Source organism: Cavia porcellus, unplaced genomic scaffold (assembly GCF_034190915.1).
Source record: "Cavia porcellus strain 051 isolate PalLab524CR breed Dunkin Hartley unplaced genomic scaffold, mCavPor4.1 scaffold_9, whole genome shotgun sequence".
NCBI lineage: Eukaryota > Metazoa > Chordata > Mammalia > Rodentia > Caviidae > Cavia > Cavia porcellus.
Genome location: NW_026947492.1, coordinates 58,424,570 through 58,438,030, shown reverse-complemented (window position 1 = coordinate 58,438,030; position 13,461 = coordinate 58,424,570). Strand labels below are relative to the sequence as shown.

The 13,461-nt window shown below is 37.8% G+C and overlaps 1 protein-coding gene and 1 non-coding gene across 2 annotated transcripts in view; both read left to right on the top strand.

The window, feature by feature from the left end:
• Gvqw3 (GVQW motif containing 3) overlaps positions 1–13,461 on the top strand; it is a 43,406-nt gene that overhangs the window by 11,762 nt on the left and 18,183 nt on the right. The window lies entirely within an intron of this gene.
• On the top strand, positions 8,963–9,098 carry LOC111756410 (small nucleolar RNA SNORA2/SNORA34 family). Its single transcript, XR_002790892.1, has one exon. It is a non-coding gene; the product is annotated as a small nucleolar RNA SNORA2/SNORA34 family (small nucleolar RNA).

Below are 13,461 nucleotides of genomic sequence, written 5' to 3'. Positions count from 1 at the left end.
TATGGCAATTCTATATTTAACTTATCAAGAAACTGCTTTTTTGTAATTGCGCCATCATACATCCCCACCAGCAATATATGAAGTAAACATTCCAATTTCTCCATATTCTTCTAACATTTGTTATTTTCCATTTTAAAAAAATTATGCCCATTTTAATGAGCATAAAATTATATCTCATTGTGGTTTTGATATGCATTTTTCTAATGACTAATAGTGTTAAGTATCTTTTCATTGCTTGTTGGCCATGTGTAAATCTTCGCTGGAGAAATATCTACTCAAGTTATTTGTCCATTTAAACATTTTTTGGGCTACTCAACTGTTCTTGTAGGAAAAAATTAAAAAAAATTTTTTGGGGGCGGCCAGGGGTTTAGCTTAGTGGCGTATGTGCCTACTTAGCAAATGCAAGGTCATGAGTTTGATCCCCCACACCAAAATAAATAAATTAAAACAAAATAAAAAATAAAATTTGGGGGAGGCAGGGATTTAGCTCAGCAGTGTAAGTGCTTCTCTGGCAAGTGCAAGGCATGAGTTTGAGCCCCACTACAAAAAAATGTTTTTTGGTTGCTTCTATTTTGCTATTGAGTTTTATGAGTTATTTTTATATATTCTGGATATGATACCCTATCAAATATATTATTTGCAAATATTTTCTCATTCTATGGATTTTCATTTTATTTTTTTTTTATTAATACATGTTAATTATACAGAATAATGGACTTCATTGTGACATTTTCATACATGCATGTAACATACTTTAATGATATCCCTACCGCCACCCTTTTTACTTTCTTAATGGTGTCCTGTAAAGTACAAAAAAGTTTTTAATACTGATGAGGTTTAAGAGTTATATAGTTTTAATTCTTGTATTTAGGCCTTTGATTTTGTATATGATGTGTCTAACTTCATTCTTTTCACACATAGAAATTCAGCTTTCCAAGCACTACTCGAAAAAAGAGTTTTCTCCTTTTTTGACAAATATTTTCAAATTACAGGCAGAGGTTTTTTTTTAGTACTTTAAAGACATTGTACTATTATTTGCTGACTTGCATTGCTTCTTATGAAGTTAACATAATATTGATCTTTGTTCTATATATTCTGTACTCTCTTAACCCTTTTTCGATCTTTGATTTTAAGCAGTTTGATTATGTGTCCGGATACAGTCTTTTCCATGTTTGTTGCACTCGGGGTTCACCAAACTTCTTGGTTTTGTGAACTTAAAATTTTTATCCAACTGAGAAAATTTGTAGCCATTATTTCTTCAAATTTTTTTCCTCCACCCCTACCCAATGTATATTTGGTCATTTGAAATTGTCCCATGTTTTTCTTTTTTTTTTTTGGTGGGGGGACAATTTCTATTGGTTCATTTTCAAGTTCACAAAGTTTTTATTTTGAAATAAATAATCTGTTTTAATTTCATTTTGTATATTTTTCACCTCAGATATGTTGGTTTTCATCTCTAGACATTTGATTTGCATTTTTTGTAATAATATACAGAAAATTTGTAAAGATAGTATAGTTGGTTATATAACTCAGTGGTAGTGCATATGGAGGTCCTCTTGGATCTAACTTCCAGCACCAAAAAAAAAAAAGAAAAAAAAATATATACTGCCTGCTCATATATCCCTGACCCAGTTTCAGTTTTCACTAATGTTATTGTTTATTATGGTACACTTATCAAAAGTAAGATATTGTCTTAGTTAGTTTTTCATTGCTGGGACACAATACCTAATGTCCACAATTTAAAGATGGAAAGGTAAATTTTGGGTCAACGTTTTTAGAGGTTTCAGTCCAAGGCAAAGGCAGCACAACAGAGGAAAATCAGCTCATGGCATGCAGACAGGAAGCAAAGAGAAGGATCAAGGGAGAAGGAAAGGAGCCTTTCCAAACCATGCCCTCAGTGATCCGCCTCCTTCAACCAGGCTTCGCTCCCCAAGTTACATTTAGCTATAAACTCATCAGAGAACTACTTCATCAATAATACCACACTCCTATGGTCCAATCACCTCCTAAAAGCCCCACTCATCACCTATGAGTACATGAGGCTTTGGGGGGATGTCTGGATGTGAACTGTAATAGATACCAACATGGGCACATTACTGTAAAGTCATACACTATTCACATTTCAACAGCTTTTCCTCTAGTGGCCTTTTTTCTATTCCAAGAACCAACTGAAGATACCATATCACATTTAGTGGTCATGGCTTCTTTCTCTCTTCTGATCTATGACAGTTTTGCTGTCTTTTAAAAATTTTTTACAGGCTTGAAAATTTTGAGGCATACCTGTCATGTATTTTGTGGAATGTTCTTTAATTTGGGTTTGTCTGGTGATTTATCATGATTATTCTAAAATTATGGGCTTGGGGAAAGAAGAACAAAGAGGTTCCTCTTATATTATAATAAAAGGTATATAATAGCTATGTGGCATAATCGGTGATATTAATCACTAAGTTATGGTGGTCTTTTCTAGATTATTCTGTGACTATTCTTTTCCCCTTTCAATACTCTGAAAGCAAATGGCTGTATTCAGCCCATTCTCATGGGAAGTGGGAGTGATGAAGTTCCATGTTCTAGAGGAGAGAGTATTTAAATATATTAATTGGAATCCTCTGTAATGAAGAGTTGTCTTTTCTTCCCAATTTATATAATAACCCAAAATTATGTTATTTATTTTGTTGCTCAAATTGCTTTACCTCGGCCCCTGAGCGCTCTTTCAGGCTGGCTCTTCTGTCTCTGACTTCTCCCACTCACTCCCATCCCCACCCTCACCCAGGCTTTTTAAAGCACTTTCTTACATTTTGGTACTATAACTTGCTCCAAAAGTACCTTGTATTTTCCCGCCCCCAGCTTGTGGTCATCTCTCCAGAGAGCCCTGGTTCATTTTATTGGAGAAGGTTGTTTAGAAACCAAGACATAGGCATTGAGTTTATTTGTTGCTACTGCAATTGGGTGTTTCTGATAGCTTCCTTGTCTCTGCTTAACCAGCTTAATTTTTTCTCTAGATTATTGATTGTATGTAATACTCCAAGAGTTGTAATTACCTTCTCTATCAATTCTAAAGAATTCCTTAATTTCAAGTGGGCAATTTTTCTTAGTTTGGGTGGTTTTGCATATACCTTTTTCTCTTTGGAAATAATAGATTTTAGCTATTTTCAACTTTTTTTTTTTAGTACTTGGGATCGAACTCATTACCTTGCACTTGCCAGGCAGGTGTTTATACCTGCTGAGGTAAATCCCTGGCTATTTTTCCAGCTTTTTTTAGAGGAACCAGAGGAATCTTAGTCTACATCTAATTTTGTCCTACCTGATTCTGCAAACCCACTTGATTCTTTGCGAGCTATGCTTTGCCAGTCTAAAAGTTAAGGAGCAGGAACCAGGCCTTTGTGATCTCTGAGAGTAGTTCCTTATAATCCTGGGGGTAAGTCTTTTTCTAGTTTTGTGTAGTTTCTCACCTGCATACTCAAGACTTGAGTGGGGGGCCCTCAGCACATAACCAGAGCTTTCTTTTTAGATAGCTTTCTTCTCTTCAGTATTCTCCCCTGTGCAGTTAGCCACCTTGACACCCCCCCCCCCGACTCCTAGCTCCATCTCAACTCACAGAAACTATCAGTCTCAAACTTAGTACCCTGATACAAACTTTCCCCAGCAGAAATGCAGGGACAATTTTAGAGTTTACCTCACTTACTTTTTGCATCTTGGGGATTATTATCTTTAGTTACCTGATGGCCAGAGTCCTAAAAACCATCATCATCTGATATAGGCAACTCTTTTCAAGATAGCAAGAGGTATAATGGTAATCATTTTTGATTGCCTGGTATTCTATTTTTGCATCATATACTATGTCCATCCTTCTGTTCTAACTGACTCTGTTTTGTTTTGTGACATTTGGTTTTATTCTCTTCAAAAAAAGTAATAAGAATGGTGGGAGTAATAAAACCCAAAAAGTGTAATTGTTATTGTAAAAAAGAGAGGAAAAGAAAGTGGTCTAAAGGATATAACTGCATGGATATTTAAGTGTGTAGGATAGAAAACCGTATTGGTGAGTTTTTGTTGGATCATTGAACAGAACTGTCTGCAATCTCACTGTATGAATGTCCACTTTGTATGCTTTAATTTTGTAATTTGCACAACTTTTTCTAAGATGGCAATATGTAATCTATTAACTAGTGTTTTCTTACTGTATTTTTTTTCTTGAAATACTGTGCTACTTGTACCCCTTTATTGCTTTGTTTTTTTTTCTCTTTTTGTCTTTAAATTAAAAAAAAACCATCATCATCATCATCATTTGAGATTGGAGTTTCATTACATTGCCCAATGTGATCTTGAACTTGTGAACACAAGCAGTCCTCTCACCTAAGCCTTTCAAGTAGCTGGGGATATATCAAACATTCTCATTTTCCCCTAAAAAGTAAAAACAAAAACAAAAAATCACATACTCATTACCAGTCACTTGCAATTTCCTGTGTCTCAAACACTAATCTACTTCCTATCTCTATGGCTTTGCTTACTCTGAAAATGTCATATAAATAAAATCATAATGTGTGGCTTTTTATGTCTGGTCTCTATCACAGTGCATATTTTCAAGGTTCATGTTGGGGCATGTATCAATACTCCATTTCTTTTTTAGAGATCAGTAATATTCCATTGTATGGATATACCACATTTATCCATCTGTTCATCAGTTGAGAGACGTGGGTTAGTTTCATCTTTTGACTATTATATACAACACTTCTATGAACATTCATGTAGAAGGTTTTTTGAGGACCTATGTTTTTAATTCTCTCAGGTATATGCCTAGATGTAGCATTAAATAACACATTAGTTCTTATAGTCAGTGGTGTGCTAGTAGATTTTTAACAGCTAGCCCTCAGATGATAGGGACTAGAGAAGCTCCAAATGATAACATTTGTTGGTGTCCAGTGTATGGATGCTCAAATTACCAATATGATATCACTGCATGTACATAGATTTGGTAAGAGATGTACAGTAACACATTGTTACATAGTATGGAAATCATATATTATATAGATAGAGATGTAACCTCAGCAATATGGATAATAACATACAGTAAAGGTGACACACTGTAAAGATTTTTCACCTTTATTTTTAAATGGTTCACTTAATTCCAGGTTTATGTAATTGAATTTTTAATGATGACAATGTCTAGAAACACCAATTCTCAAAATTCCTGAAATTTTAACAGTCTGCTCTCTAGGTTTATGTGGGTGGCTGGAGTGTTTCGTTTACCCCCACTTACTATGCCTCCTGGCTTATTACTGAAGTATATCCATTACTGTATTGTCAAGAAGAGTGTATATGAAGTAAACTCATTGTCTTTACTTGTCTGAACATGTCTGAAAGTTTGGCTCTCATTTATTAATTTAACTATGTACAGAACTACAGATTGAGATTTGTTTTCTTTCCACACTGAAAATATTCCCTACTATCTTTTTTTGGTTGTGTTTGATTGTTTGTTTTGCTTTGCTTTTGCTTTTGTTTTTTGAGTCAGGGTCTTACTATTTAGTTCAGGCTGGCCTTGAACTCACAAAGGCAGCCCAAGGTGGTCTTGAGCTTGAGGCAAACCTCTCACCTCAGCTTCCTGAGTGCTGGAATTACAGACATGTGTCACCATGCCTAGCTTTATCCTATTATCTTTTGGTTTTCATTTTTGGTGATGAGGAAGCTGCTGTCAGTATAATTAGCAACCCATTTGGTAATTTTCTCCTTTATTAGTAAGGACTGCTATTTTTTTTTTCTCTTTGCCTCATGGTTTTGAATTTTCATTAGGATGTCGCTAATAATGTAATTGTTTATCCTCCATCTTTGTATCAATCATAGGTGGTGGTTAGTTTGTTAACTTGACTGAGTCACAAGGTGCCAAAATATTAGTAATCAGATTACTTTGGGTTGCCTAAGAAGATGTTTTTGGATGAGATGAACATCTTTTTCTTTTTTTTTTTTATCAGTACCAGGGATCAAACTCACCACTGCCTGCTTGCAAGGCACGCGCTTATGCCGCTGAGCTAAATCCCTAGTCCCAACCTGAACATCTTAATCAGCAAACTGAATAAGGAGGGTTGGTCTTGCAAAAGGAAGTGGGTCTCTTACAGGCCACTGCAGGCCTCACTGGAACAAAAGGCTGACCCTCCTGCAGATAAGAAGAAATTTCTCTTGTTTTGCTACTTGAGCTGGAACATCAGTCTTTTCATACCTCCAATTGAAAAATCAGTCTTCTTGGGTTTTAAGACTAATGACTTTCTAATTGAAACTGATGCTTAAGCCTTTCGACTGAAGAGTGTGGTTGGCTTTTCTGGGTCAACAACTTGTTAACTACAAATCATGGGACTTTTTTAGCCTTCATCATAATGTAAGCCAATGCCTCATAGTAAGTCTCTCTCATATATGGATATGTGTATGTATAAGTATCTTTTATACACACGCGTATAGCCTGTTGGTTGTTCTGTTTCTTTGGAGAATCCTGATAATAAACCCATAATATTTTCAATAAAGATTTTCCATAATTTCTTCTATTAAATTCTCCTGGACTTAATCTTAGACATACACTTGACTTTGTCTTTTTATTTTTCATATATCCCAATCTCTTATTTGGAGTTTTTTTTCCTCTTTACTCCATTTTGGGAGATTTCCTCAAATGTCTCTTCTAATTCCTTCATCTGGACGTAACATGTAATTTAGAGTTTTTTTATTTCACTATCTATCTTTTGCTAGAAGTTGTATATGATTCTCTTCTCTCTGGTTTATTGTTTGTGCTCCATATTGGTCATTTGTTTGCTCCTCTGGTTAGTTAGTCCTTGTGAGTATCTTCATGAGGATTTTTTTTCCTTAATCGATTTGTTAAACATCCCTATAGAACTAGTTTGAATTTGCTTTCTCTTAAACTGAAGAATTATAGTGAGTCTTGCTTCAGTCTAACCAAGGATTTTAGAAGTGTGAGTTTTTAAAAAAGCTAGTTTATCTCAGTGATTACCTGTACACTGAAGTAAATTCAAATCACTCATTTGTGTGTTGTAGAGACTAGGGTCTGTAGTTTTCATGAATATCATTGATTTACCTACCCAAGCGCTCTTCAGACATCAAGTTTCCTTGTAACTTCTGTAATCCTGGAGTATATTTTTTCCAGTTTTCTTTTCATGGAAGGGCAAGACCTTCTTCTAATCATAGGGCTTCATTTCAGCTCTGTCTCGTATCTTTAGTATACAGTGCAACCCTTGCCTTTCAAGATCTACATCTAAATCCGAATCCCTGTATGTTGCTGAAGCACATCACCTGTATCCTCTTCTGGCTTTGAATCATTTGTTCATTTCTGACTTTCCTTTTATATTGTTTTGAAGTGGCAATAAAAATATGAAACTTATTTTATACTTCATCTAACATTTCCATGTGACTATAGCAAGGGATGGTGTATCAGTCAGTGTTTACCAGAGAAGCAGATATAAGATATAAGAAATACATAATACAAATAAGAATTTACTAGATTGGCTTACAATGGCCGTCCACAGAGTCAGATGTGGAAGACTGTAGAGGCTGTCTAAAGGATCCAGTCAAAGTACTGGAGCTCACTGTATTGTCCTGTGCCAGTCAGTTTCAGGAGACTGTTGTGATAGAAGGCTGAAGACCACACCTGAAGAAGAAAGTGTCAGAGCTGGAATCTGAAGAGTCTGCACAGGAAGCCAGGAGATGACCTGGCTCCAAGAGGAAGCCAAATAATGGAGATCCTCCAAAGAAACAGAAGTAGATGTGCCCTTCTACATTTCCCCTTTATTCCTTCCAGGTGACAAACTGCCTTAGGGTGGGTCTTCTATACCATAGAATGTGGAATCGCTGAACCAATTTAGTACAGCTTCTTTTACTCAAGTTGACACAGTCAATCATCACAGGAGGTAAGGCAGATTCACCTAGATTAGTATAGTTGGCCATGTTTCTGGACATTAACAGATCAGAAACAGTCATTCCATCGAGTAGATTTTCATTGTCTGCTATATTAGTCAGTGTTTTCCATAGAAACAGGAGTAATAGGATATGGAGATAAGTATATGTAGAGTTTTTTTTGAGATTTATTATATGAGGGATTGGCTGACACAATTATGGAGCTGAGATGTCCTACAGTTTGCTACCTGCAGGCTAGAACAGGAAGTTCAGTGATGTAGTTTTAATCCAAGCCTGAAGGCCTGAGGACAAGAAATGTATATATATATATATATATATATATATATATATATATATATATATAAATGTATATAAGATAAGAAATGTGTATAAGGGGGAAGATGAATATCCCAGCTCAAGGAAAGAGAAGGAGTTGATCTTTCCTTCACCTTTTTGTTACATTTAGGCCTTCAGTGGGTTGGATGTTGCCTACCATGGTGAGGATCATCTGCTTTCCAGAGTCTACTAATTCAAATGCTAATCTCTTCTGGAAACACCTTTATAGACACACTCCAAAATTATGTTGCACTAGCTCACAGGATGCTCTGCAGCCTAGTCAAGTGGACACATAAAACTAATCATCATAACTTCATGTTATGGATAAAATACTGAAGCTTAGAAAGGTTGGCTAAATTGCCACAGTCATAAAAATTTAAGTAGGTAAATAGGTTTTGTGTGCAGTCTACTTGTTCATAAAATATTTGTCAAGACATGTAGACATCTTTAGGATATCTGGCTTTTCTCCCTTGTTAATATTTATAGACTTTTTTTAATGGAAATTTGCTGAAGCAAATACCTGAAAAAAATCCTGCTGCTTCCTCTGTAAGGCTGTTTAGAGAAAAAGGAGAGAATAGGAAGTGAACAGGTAAAACTAGATTCCACTGAGGCTAAGAGCCCCCCACCCTCAAGGACTATTTGGGAAGATATGGAGGCCTGCAGGCATTTCCTCTATCATCCAGAGACACCTCAGAGCTCACTGGTGAGGTGGGCAGTGAGGAGACATAACAAGAATTTTGCACTGCTCCTGAATCAAGGCCTGCAGCTTCCTGATGCTGTTGGTTTCAAGCAGGAGCCTAAAGAGATGTCTTTCTATCGTGTGTTGACCATTTCAGAACTTAGGCAGTGAAATGATCAATTCATCAGAAAGAACAGCTTGAAGCAACCCCTCCCCCCTGGAGAGCAGCTCTGAGCATGGCAGGCTCCTTCAGCCCAGGATGGGAGCCACCAGCATTTACTGGGACTGGCGCCATGCTGGGACCTAGAGTGCCAGGAAATCAAGCAAACCCACCCCCCCTGCCTGTTTTGTTTTGTTGAACTTCAATATACATGAAAGTATGGACAACTATTTTGAAGTGAACCAGAGACTCTACAACAGCCATTAGTGATTTCCCTATTGTCTGGTTTTGAAGATCTAAAATGTCTTCCTCATTCTGTTCAGATCAGTTTTATACTATGTTGTTTTGTATGAATTCTTTGTATGCGAAGACATGGACAACTATTTGGAAGAAAGCAAGAGACAATATGAGAGACAGTGAAGATTTCAGATCATCTAGCTTTGAAATTTATATCTCTTACATTGCTTTCTTATGTCCTATTTTGTTCTGTTTTGTTGTATTTAATTTTTCCCTTTTAAAATTAAAAAAAAAAAAAAGAGTTTTGCACATGGTCTCGGGTAGAAGGAGGATGCCCAGGCCATGACAGATCTTACCTATGAGTTTTGGTGGATTTTGTGAATGTTGAACTTAGGCTTTTCACTTCCCTCCTTGGGGAGCATCCCTTGCTCTGTGCATGTTGTACAGAGCCCGGCCTTGAGTTGGTGACCTGCAAAGGTATAATGGATCAATGGTGATACTTCAGGTGTAACTGGCACCACAGCTTAGTGGTAGAGCACTTGCTTATTTTCAAAACTCTGAGTTCCCTAGCACAAAAATGGAGCAAGATAGACAGGGAACAAGGTTGAAATGAACTGGTTTTATAAGTGGTGGGATGGGGAGCAGCAAACATCCTAGAGTTTAAGAACAGGAAACTGCTGACTCATAAAATGGGGGGCATGGGGACAGAGGAGATAGAATCACCAGGGTCTAGGCATCATTTAACTTATCTGAAACTTTAATCATAGCAGGCCTGAAAGTGGGAACAAGAATCATGGAGGACATGTAGCCAGAAAGCCAACCTCCCAAGGCAGATAGGAAGAAGAAGGAATAGCTGGCCTCTTCCTGCCATTCCAGTCACCCTCTCTTTCCTGTTAGTAGCTCCCTTTAGCCAAACTCAGCTGGAAGCTAGATGTCTTGAGACATGGAGTTGTAGCCTGAATGAATCATGGATCTGTCTCCCTGTGCTAAAGAGCACAGCACAGCAGAACAGATGGGTCCGAGGGGAATAGGCTAAGAGTAGCATGGAATAAAAGAAGGAAGGAAGCAGAGAGGGAGAAGATGAGAATACCAAATTATGTGCAAAATATAGCATTCTAAAATGCTTCTCGTAATTAAAAGAAGTCTTGGTTAAAAAGAAGTTCTTGCAGAGCTATAATGAAAAAGGGACAAGAAGGATATAAATATCTTTTGAAAATCATCAAGTGCTGCATCAGTATATAGAGTGACCATAGTGTCATTAGTTTTCTGGATGGAGAAGTTATTGTAAATGTCAATGTAAATAGCTGCCATTTATTGAGCAACTATTATGTTTATGTACTTTTTATTCAGGTATATCACATAGTATATATTTCAGCTGTAAGTGATGATAACCAAGTGTGACTTAAATAACTAATTATTTGATGTTTGGAAAGATGGCAGATAGATAACTGCTGGCTACAGAGGCTCCCTGAGAAAGTCAATTTAGAATTCAACATAATACAGCATAGGGAGCCCCGAACAGAGGGAGATGAATTCTGTCATCCCAAGAAGAAACTAAGGTGAGAAGAACCAATCAAACATACAGTCCCGGTACTATTATTGAAATAGCTAAAGTATCAGTGCTCATGCCGCAGCAGGCGACTTGCCAAGCCATCCAAGGTCCGCCACTTCGACTCACTGGAGGCGCAGTTACATTGAGGTTGGGGGTCAGCCAGCCAAACAGAGAGCTGAGATGGTGGGGAGCCTGCATCCACCTGTGGTGAGTGATGGGAGTGGAGCCATTCCACAAAAAGGGGGGGGGGGTCAGGTGGATGACATTCTGGGGCCAGACAGGACTGGCAAGTACAAGGGACAGCAGTGACTTCAGTCAGTTGTTTCCTTCCTGAATGGGATTGGTGGAGTGAGCTAGGCCTGGGTCACAAGACCTGCCTGAGACCCAATAGGTTATGTGAAATCAGTTTGCTATGGTGGCAGTGCACACTAATGCAGTGAAGCCCCAGAAGTTTCACTGACTTGGAGGGGAGGCAGCGCATAGTAATACAGTGCAGGCCTCAGCAGCTTGACTATTCCAGAAGGGAGGGGCCAGCATACGCTGCTGCTGTCTGCAACTCACTAGCACACTGCAGTGGGAAGGGTCACCTAGCCAGCATGCTTCAGAAGAATTGCAATCAACAAAGAAAGAATCTTGGGCCTCCTGGAAAAACAAAAAAGATGGGAAAATGAAGCAACAGCAAAAAGTCCCCAGGTCCAACCCCTGAGAACATTGACCCAGTACAGGTAAACACAAAGGAGAATGAGAACACCAAATATTCAATATCAGACATGGCAGCAGTGGACATAAAGAGATATCTTTGGGACCTCATAGACGAGTTCAAAAGGGAAATATTTAGCCAAGTTAAGCAAGCTATAAGAAGATTAATAAAAGAGATGCTAAGCACCCCTCAAGCAGACACAGATGGAAGAAGGGAGGAACTCACACAAAGGAGAAAACCATTTGATGAAGAATATAAAGAAAATATAGAATACATGAAGTAGATTCAAAGGGATTACCAGGAAATTAAAAACTCTATGGAAAGATGGCAAATCTGCTTGAACAAAACTAAGGATAGATTATCAAAACTGGAGGACAGTTTTGCATTGTGGGATTATGAAAGGAAAAACTTTTGAGCTGGGTGTGGTGGCTCATGCCTGTAATCCCAGCACTTGGGAGGCTGAGGCAGGAGGATCCTTGCGAGTTTGAGACTAGCCTAGGCTACAAAGTGAGCCCAAGGCCAGCCTGAACTGCATAGTGAGACCCTGTTAAAAAAAAAAAAAGAAAGGAAAAACTTTTTAAAAATAACAAGGAAACAAGCAGTAACAATATGAATGCTAGAAGATGACAAGAGGATCTACAACTTGAGAATAAAGAATGTGAATGAAGAAGCAGGGGTACAAACAAAGGAATTACAAAGGCTGTTCACAGAAATAATTAAGGAAAACTTCCCAAACATAGGAAAAGGAAATTATAATCAGATGTATGAGGCGTACAGAACTCCCGCCATCTACAACCAAAACCAAGCTACACCTAGGCACATAGTACTCAAGATCCCAGAAATTCAATATAAGAACAGAATATTAAAAGCTTTTAAAGACAAGAAACAGATAACCTATAAAGGAAGGCCCATCAGAAAAATGGCAGACTTCTCAACACAAACCATCAAGTCAAGAAGAGCCAGGAACGAAATATTCCAAGCCCTAAAGAAAATAACCTACAGCCCAGACTGATATACCCTGCTAAACTGTCTCTAGAAAGTAATGGAGAAACAAGATGTTTCCAAGACAAAGAGGAACTTGGGAAATTCGCAACCACCAGCCCAACTCTACAGAGAATACTACAGGACATTCTAAAGAGAGAGAAAAGTACCAGGATTCCAGGAACAGTGGCAGAGAGGCCTCAATGAATGAAGCAGAAAATGAAATGAAGAAGACAAACAGACAACTAATGAAGGAAAAAGAGCACAACAGAAATGAGGCAGAGAAGGTTGGTTATAATCTCTAATGTAGATGGCCTTGATACACTAAATTAAAAAAAAGAACCACACATGGAGTAGATCAGGAGGGAGGGTCCACTGGGATGCTATTTATAGGAAATATAATTAACATGAAAAAGAGTACATGGGCTGAAAATCAAATATGAGAAAACAATGCTCTATGTAACAGCGAACCAGAGAGTAATAGCGGCAACTAGAGCAGTATTTGTGGATAGGTTGGAAAGACAGGCTTTAATAGGTAAAGGAATACAACTAGAGATCAAGTCCAGGAGACAGAAGGTTCAGAACCACTTAGGTAAATAGCAGGTTTCTCCTTCCCGCAATTTAAAACCAAGGGTCTTGGTCAGACCTGAAAATGCACAGTGTACCCTGGGGAAGTGAAAGGGGAGGGAGAGTCTTAAAAAAGATGGCAGAAAACATTGTTAATAGTGTATCAGGATTTAAAACCCACATTACTCGCACTACTCTGCTTAGATAGATTTTACTCTTTTTTTTTTGATAGGTTTTATTCTGTCCCAGTGTGTCTGCTTGCATTAGAATTGAGGGCACAGACAGCTATTCCCTAAACATCAGGATATAGCACAGTAATCATCTTTAATTTCCTATTATCTTAATCTGGAGCCCTGTATGACTTA